The 9330-nt window shown below is 37.1% G+C and overlaps 1 pseudogene across 1 annotated transcript; it reads left to right on the forward strand.

Annotated features, from left to right (window-relative positions):
- Nucleotides 1-1866: 1866 nt before the first annotated feature.
- On the forward strand, nt 1867-2331 carry LOC308621614 (prefoldin subunit 2-like; annotated as a pseudogene). Its single transcript has one exon. The product of its transcript is annotated as a prefoldin subunit 2-like (transcript).
- Nucleotides 2332-9330: the final 6999 nt, after the last annotated feature.

A 9330-nucleotide genomic window follows, 5' to 3' on the forward strand; every position in this document is an offset into this window, starting at 1 on the left:
GAGCACTTAACATTAGATCTACTGTCTTAAATTTTTAAGTGCACCATATCGATTGTTAACTACAGGTACTATGTTGCACAGCAGAGTTCTAGAGCTTATTCATCTTGTATAACTATAAATTAATATCTATTGAACAACAACTCCCCATTTCCCCCTCTCCTCCCTTCCCTTGGCAACCACCATTCTATTTTCTGCTTCTATAATTTGACTATTTTAGATATCTCATATAAATGGTACCATGCAGTATTTGTTCATCTTTGACTGACTTATTCAACGTAGCATAATGTCTTCCAGATCCATCTATACTGTTTCAAGTGACAGTATCTCCTTTTTTCTGACTGAATAATATTCCATTGTATGTGTATATCACATTTTCTTGTCCCATCATGGACACTGAGTTGTTGCCACATCTTGGTTATTGTGAATAATTCTGCAATGAACATTCTCATTCCTTTTCATAAATTTACATATCTTGGAGAGATTTTCATACATTTACATATCTTGGAACCTCACTACACTCATAAATTAGTTCTAGTAGGTTTTTCATAGCTTTCTTTGTATTTTATACATAATTAGATATTCCACAAATAAATAAGTTTTACCTCTTTCTTTCCAATCTGTATGTCTTATATTTCTTTTCCTTACTTTACTACAATAGTTAGGAATTCCAGCAAAAGAGTAAAAAGAAGTGAGGAGAAAGGATATCTTTGCCATTGTCTCCATGTTAGAGGTAAACAACCAGTTTTTACCCATTAAATATGGTGTTAGCTGTTGCTTTTCTTAAAGCTCTTCATCATATTGGGGAACTTATATTCTATTCCTAAATGACTTAGACTTTTATTCACAAATATAGGTTGGTTTATCTAACCTATATTTTTTTCTAACCTGTTAATATGATTACACTGATTGCTTTTTAGTATAAAACCAACCTTGCATTCTTTGCATAAAGTCCACTTGATCATGATGTGCTATCTTTTTTATATATTGTTGGATTCAACTGGGTAAAATTTTATTAAGAATTTTTGTGTATATGTTGGTAACAGCTAATGATCTATATTTTTGTGTCTTGTAGAATTTATGCTGGCCTCAAAAAATGAGTTGGGACATGTCCCCTCCACTTCTATTGTCTGTATGTATAGTATTGGAGTTATTAATTCCTTAAATCTTTAGTAGAACTTACCATTTAAGGCACCTAGACCTAGAGTTTCTTTTGCATAAAGCTTTTTAACTACTTATTCATTTTCTCTCATTTATTTGGGGCTTTTCAGGCTGTTTCTTCCTGAGTGAGATTTGATAGTTTCTATCCTTCAAAACCTTTGTTCATTTCATACAAATTTTCAAATTTATTTATATAAAATAGTTCATAATTTCCCCCTCATTTTTCTTTTAAAAACTGAAGAATCCATAGTGATGCCCTCTCTCTTATGGTATGGGTAATTCTGTCTTATTTAGCTTTTTTTTTCATCAGTTGTAGCAAATGTTTATACATTCAATGATCTTTCCAAAGAAATGGATTTTTGTTTCTTCAGTTTTTTCTGTTGTTTTTGTTTTCTGTTTCATTGATATCCACTCTGATCTTTATTGTTTCCTGTCCTATGCTTACTTTCCAGCCTAATGCATTTTTCTTTCTCTAATTTCTTAAAATCAAGTTTATATTATTGTCTTGAGATTTATATTTTAATCTAAATATTTAGTGGTATAAATTCCTATATAAGCACTCTTTAACTGCATTTCACAAATTTTTGTTTCATTCAGCTTAAAATACCTTAAAATTTCTGTTGTTTCTTTCTTTGCTGGTGGGTTTTTCAGAATTACGGACTTAAATTTCCAAATATGGGCAGATCGGAAGCCCAGCAAGCAATGAAGATGGCAGAGAGCAGTGGTCGCACTGGCAAGAGCAGCCAGAGTGGCTCCGGGAAGGGGGTTCATGTCAGCAGAGCAGGTAATTGCTGGTTTCAATCGCCTTCGGCAGGAACAGCAGGGCCTGGCCTCCAAAGCAGCTGAATTGGAGACGGAGTTGAATGAGCACCGTCTAGTGACTGATACTCTGAAGGAGGCAGATGAAACCTGCAAGTGCTACCGCATGGTTGGAGGGTGCTGGTAGAGCAAACTGTCAAAGAGGTGCTGCCTGCCCTGAAGAACAACCAGGAGCAGATACAGAAGATTACTGAGACACTAACACAGCGGTTTCTGGCAAAGGGAAAAGAACTAAATGAATTCCGGGAAAAGCACAACATTCGTCTCATGGGGGAAGACAAGACACCAGCAGCCAAAGAAAACTCAGAAGGGGCTGGGGCTGAGGCCAGCCCAGCTGCAGTATTGGTCTCCTAGAGAGCAAGGCCTTTGCATTTTTTCTACCCTGACTCCCACTTCTTATAATTTCTCTTTATTGTTATTATTTTCTCTGCCATTGTAATTTTTTGGTTAATTAAATGTTTTGGTCAGAAAAAAATTTTCCAAATATGTTGACAGTTTCTAGATTTTCTTTATATTTACTTCTAATTTAATTCCACTATGCTCACACAACATACTTTTTATGATGTGAATATTTTAACAATTATTGAGACATGGATTATGGCCCTGAATATTGTGTCTGTCTTAGTATTTGTTCCTTACATATTTATTCTACTGTCTAGGGACGGAGTGTTTGTGAATGTTAGTTAATTAGTTGGCATCTCACTTAAATTTAGTCACATATCTAGGAAAAACTGTAATTTGAGGCCCATAATTAAGACCATTAACTTTTGTCAATTGGTGCATTTCGGCATATGTTAAAGTTAATTCAAAACCTATGTTGTAGGGCTTCCCTGGTGGCTCAGTGGTCAACAATCCTCCTGCCAAAGCAGGGGACATGGGTTCGAGCCCTGGTCCAGGAAGATCCCACATGCCGCAGAAGAACTAAGCTCCCGAGCCACAACTACTGAAGCCTGTGCACCTAGAGCCCGTGCTCCGCAATAAGAGAAGCCACAGCAATGAGAAACCTGTGCAGCTCAACAAAGAGTAGCCCCACTTGCCGCAACTAGAGAAAGTCCGTGCGCAGCAACAAAGACCCAACACGCCAAAAAAACAAAAAACAAAAACAAACAAAAAAAAACTATGTTGTAGATGCACAAATGCCAACCAGTGCCCTTTTATCTTTTTGTTGTAGGCATTATTTTAGAAAATTTTGGTTTCCAATTGGGTCAAACTGTGAGTTTCTGTTTGAGTGTTGAGTTTCCTTCTCCTGTACCCAGGGTTTTGGGGGATTTTGTTGTTGTTATTGTTGTTTGAATTTTTTGCGGTAGTTAATGGATATACTTAAGGGAGAGAGTGTCCTCTCTATACTGCTAATATTTACAAGTTTCTTACTCCAGAGAGTCTCAAATAATTATTGTCTGAGTTAAAGGTGTTCCCATGGCTTTATTGGGCTTAGAATCACAGGCTTATGCTGGGTTTATCCTTGACTGCACCACAGTAATGTCTTGGGTGTGTTTTACCTATAACCCTGAGAATGAGGACCATTTTTGGAAACAGAGGCAAAGGCAGCAGCAGCAAAGGCATTTTAGAGGATTCTAGTTAGCCATCATCTTCTAAGAGTGTGGAAATCAGCATGCCACATGATGAGTCCTCTTCCTCCACATAAGCAAAGAACCAGTGGGCCTATATATGGCAGGGTATTGGTCTTTCCATTCATAAGGGTGTACCAACATGACCACAGTTCAGTTTTTTTCCTTTAAAGTCATTCTTAAAATTTCACTGGCGTATATTTTTACTTGAGCATCTGTAATTCAGTCTTCAAATCTGTTATGATTTTTCTCCGGTTATGATTTTTCTCCTATTTTTTTAGAATACAAAACTCTTGTTTAATTTCTTCCTCTTTTTGTCCATTTTTCTTCTTAGTAAAAACTAAGGTTAAATCCTGCTTGTTTTTATATCCTCAAATTTTTGTTTGAACATATTTAATTCATCTTGGTATTTTGTGTTAAAACAGCCTTTTGCTTCATAATTGTTTTTGTGCAGGGAAGGGAATTTTTATTAGGTAAAATATTTTTATTCTCTTCAGTTTTATTCTTGTAGTTTTGTGTAGAGTTGTGAGAAGACTGCCCTGTTGCCGCATTTGATAAACAAAGTTGATGGCTTGGAGTAGCTCACAAGACTCTTTATTTCAAGAGAAATCTCTTCTGTTAGTGTATAAAACTGCACTTTCTTTATTAGGTGGCCTTTTGAGGAGTGTATGTGTCTGTCCTTCCAATTTCTGTTGTTTTCTTTTGCCTTCCACAAACTTTAAAATTTCCCCCAGATTTATTTTTCCTTGAAATGCAGTATCCATTTCACTTTTTTTAACCTTCCTCTCTCCAAAAACCATTATCTTTCCAAAACTGCCTCCTCAACTCCTATATGTACTTTTTACCTCCAGCTTTATTGATATATAATTGACACACAACATTGTGTAAGCTTAAGGGGTACAACACGTTGATCTGATATACTTTTATTGCAAAATGATGACCACAGTCATGTTAGCTAACACCTCGATCACCTCACATAATTACTAGTTCTTTAGTGGTGAGAACATTAAAGATTTACACTCTCAGCAACTTTCAGGTATATAATACAGTATTGTTAAATATAATTATCATGCTGTTACATTAGATCCTCAGAACTTATTCATCTTATAGCTGGAAGTTTGTACCCTTTGACCAATATCTCCCCACTTCCCCCAATTCCCAGCCCCAAGCAACCACCATTCTTCTCTTGGTTTCTATGAGTTTGGCTTTTCAGATTTCATATATAAGTGATATGATACAGTATTTGTCTTTCTTTCTCTGACTTCATTTTTCATAACGTCCTCAAGGTTCACCCATGTTGTCACAAATGGCAGGATTTCCTCGGCAGGATCTTTTTATCCATTCATCTATAGACAAACACTTAGGTGGTTTCCATATCTTGACTATTGTGAATAATGCTGCCATAAACATGGGAGTGTAGATATCTCTTCAAAATCCTGATTTCAATTCCTTTGGACATATTCCCAGAAGTGGGATTGCTGGATCATTTCCTTCAATTATGAAGAATAACTTTTCTGTATAGAATATTCTTGTTGGCAGTGTTGTTTTTTGTTTTTTGTTCTTTTTTCTTTTAGCACTTTACACATATCATCCAACTCTCTACTGGCCTGTAAGGTTTCTTATGAGAAATCCACTATTAGCCTAGTGGGGGTCCCTTTTATGTTATAAGCTCCTATTCTCTTGCTGCTTTTTAGATTTTCTCTTTGCCTTTGATTTTTGACTGTTTTAGTGTAATGTGTCTTGGAAAGGATCTCTTTGAGTTTGTTTGGTGAACTATGAGTTTCTTGAACTTGGATATCTAAATCTCTCCCTAGCTTTGGAAAGCTCTCAGCCATTATTTCTTTTTTTTTTTTTTTTTTAATTTATTTGGCTGTGTCGGGTCTTCGTCGCAGCATGTGGGATCTTCGTTGTGGCATGCAGGATCTTTTGTTGCGGCATGCAGGCTTCTCTCCAGTTGTGGTGCACGGGCTCAGTAGTTGCAGCACGTGGGCTCTGTGTGGCGTGCGGGCACTAGAGCATGCAGGTGTAGCTGCCCCACAGCATGTGGAATCTTAGTTCCCCAACCAGGGATCGAACCCACGTCCCCTGCATTTGAAGGCAGATTCTTAACCACTGGACCACCAGGGAAGTCCCGCCATTATTTCTTTACATAAGCTTTCTGCCCCCTGCTTCCTCTCTTCTCCTTCTGGAACCCCAACAATTTGCTGGGTTTTTTTGATGGTATTCCATAGATCACATAGCCTTTCTTCACTCTTTCATTCTTTTATCTTTGTTCTCCTTGATAATTTCAAAGTTCCTTTCATCTAACTCACAGATTCTTTCTTCTGCTGAAAACATTCTGGTGACGTTTTCATTTCCATTTTTCATTTCATTCGTCTTATTCTTCAACTCCAGAATTTCTATTTGGTTCTTTTTTATTATTTCTATCTTTTTGTTAAACTTCTAATTTTGCTGTGTATTGTTTTCCTGATTTTGTTGGACTACCTTTCTGTGTTTTCTTGGAGCTCATTGAGTTTCACTAAAACAGTTACTTTGAATTCTTTATTGGGTAAATCACAGATCTCCATAGCTTTAGGACTGACTACTGAAAGATCACTGTGATCCTTTGATGGTGTCATGTTTCCTTGATTTTTTATGTTCCTTTAAGTTTTGCACTGCTCTTTTCACATTTTAAGTAGCAGTCACCTTCTCCAGTCTTTACTAACTGCCTCGGGAGAGAAATATCTTCCCTCATCCCTGTTAAGTATTCTGATGCTTTCTCAGACCTTCTGTGGATTCACCTGCTCCACAATTTTTGCTCCCTCATGTGGCAAAATTTGTAAGCAAGTATGCCTCCTCTCAATCCAGCAACACACCTTTTTGTTTCCCCAAAGATGGTGCCAAAGCTCATGTTTGTGGTCTCCCCTGGCCTGCAGATTTGAGCCAGCATTCTCTGTTTGCTCATTAGCTGTCTCCCAAAGCTTGCTCTCAACACCACCATTGGGAGTGCACACAGCAAGTCAGCTAGAGGATGGGAATGCATGTATGTGAGGCACACAGAGTGCTTGGGATGCTTGTGGGCCAGTTACTGGAAAATGCAGGTGAGGCATCCCTAAAGTCTCATTGATGGGATTCTTGATGGAGTTGTTGCCGTTACTTAATAGGACCTGTGCTTCTTTAATGCCCTTTGAGAGCCCTAGCTGCCACTCTCTCAGACTCGTCCCACTCCCTAGTAATATAGCTCATGAATCAGTACCCTGGATGGGATGAAAGAGAAGTGAGTCTCTTTGTCAGTGTTCCACATAGCTTGGGAAGCTGGGAGCTCACTCACACACTCTCACTTTTCCCCACGGAAGAAATCAAGGTCCAAGAAGATCTCTCCTGGACCTAAGTTGTGCCACCTTAGGGGAGGAATGATGCCAGTAAAATCAAACTGTTCCTCTTACCCTCTCCAATGAGTCCAAACTTGTACCTTTTTTGCTCCAACAGTGTGCTGGAACTTCTCCATGAAGACAACTCCTGACCCAGAATCAATTTCAGACCATTTTACATCAGTCCCCAAACCTATAAAAGCAAGCCACCAGTAATCATGTAATCAATCATGTAATCAAACCCTCCTACTTTTTGATGTTTGCTAATCTCTTAAAGCCACACCCCCAAAATCCTCTATGAGGTTAGTTGTTGCTTTCTGGGGGGAAACTGAACCTTCCAAGTATAGCTTTCCATTGCTTATCAAGCAATGAATTCAGTACTTTTGTTTGAGGTATTAAGAGATGGTCTTTTCCATCTTCTCATTGTATTTGGTAAATCATAAAGTTTGAGTAACATTTAGAAATTTCTTAACATAAACACCAACCTCAAATTTCATTAATTATATAGACAAACGTGTATACAAAGCTCATTTCTATAGTCCATAATTGTTTATCTCTCCCTAGTCCAATTACTCAAATATATTCCCTAAGCTTGTTTCCACAGCCATTCTTCCTAATATTTTGTTAATATACTTTTTTTTTTTTTTTTTTTTGCAGTACGCGGGCCTCTCACTGCTGTGGCCTCTCCCGTTGTGGAGCACAGGCTCCGGACGCACAGGCCCAGTGGCCATGGCTCACAGGCTCAGCCACTCCATGGCATGTGGGATCCTCCCGGACCAGGGCACGAACCCATGTCCCCTGCATCAGCAAGCGGACTCTCAACCACTGCGCCACCAGGGAAGCCCCTATACTCTCTATTTTTAAGTTATTACCTCCACAGCTTCACCCTTCGCTACCAGTAATTCTCAAAATCCAAAGGTCTGAAGTGTCAATTGACTACAACCTCAAATTCAGTTTTTATTCTGTAGATGCCTTAGATGTCTCAAGAGCACTAAAAACTCATATCTAAAACTACACTTATCTTTTCCATTAAACTTGCCATTAAACATTTAACTTTAAGTTTCCATTGAACATTAGTCTTTCTGAAATCATATTTCTATTTAATTTCATTACAGTCCCACTCATAACTAGGCATAAAATTTTATTTATGGTTATCATTTTCCTCCATTTCTCCCACATTTATTCAGTTGCTAAGCAATAAAGATTGTACTTCTTCAAAGTCTCTCATAAACATTCCTTCCTTTATATTCCCACTTCCAAGGCCCTGGGTCAAATTCCAATTACTCTTAACCTGTTCTAATTTTTATTTCTAATTGATCTTTTATCTCCTCCACTCTATTTCTGCCTTCCTAAAGTTTCTAGAGTTATTTCCTTTAAATACAGATCAGATCAAGTCATTTTCTTACTCAGATCTTCAACTGTTCTTCAAAATAAAATTTTCAGCAGACTTTCAAGACACCTAAAAATATAAGTACAATTACTCTTTTCCTGGAATTTGCCCTTCACACACACACACACACACACACACACACACACAAACCCTGCATATAACTTATCTTTTAGCTAAAGAAGGTTATCATTCTCTAAATTAGAACTTTAATTTTATATTTCTGTGATTGCTCATGTAATTATCTTTGAAATATTATGACTTTTTATTACCACCTTTTAACACTATTAAAAACTATTTTTAAGGCCCAATTCAATTTTCCATTAATTCTTCCCCTATACAGAGGTTGTCTCTTGTTTTTCTTACTGTCTTATAGCAATTTTTTTTTCTTGAGGTACATTTGACATACAACATTATATTAGTTTCAAGTGTATAAAATAATAATTCCATATTTGTGTTTATTGCAAAATGATCACCACAATAATTCTAGTTAACATCTGCACCGTCCATAGTTACAGAATTTTTTTGCTTGTAATGAAAACTTTTAAGATGTACTCTCTTAGCAACTTTCAAATATGCAATACAGCATTATTAACTGTAATCACCACACTGTACATTACATCCCCACGACTTATTTATCTTATAACTGGAAGTTTGTACCTTTTGACTCCCTTTACCCATTTTGCCCATGTCTGAATCTCCACCTCTGGCAACCACTGATCTGTTCTCTGTATCTATGAGCTTGGGTTTTGTTTTTGACTTTGGTTTTAGATTCCACATGTGATATCATACAGTATTTGCATTTCTCTGTCTGACTTATCTCACTAAGCATAATGCACTCAGGGTCCATCCGTATTATCACAAATGGGAAGATTTCATTCTTTTATATGGCTGAATAATATTCCATTGCATATATATACCATATCTACCTTATCCATTTATCCATCAATGGGCACTTAGGTTGTTTCCATATCTTGGCTATTGTAAATAATGCTGCAATGAACATGGGGGTTCATATATCTTTTCAAGCTAGTGTTTTCATTTTCTA

This window comes from Mesoplodon bidens, assembly GCF_964165515.1.
Source record: "Mesoplodon bidens genome assembly, chromosome: 8".
NCBI lineage: Eukaryota > Metazoa > Chordata > Mammalia > Artiodactyla > Ziphiidae > Mesoplodon > Mesoplodon bidens.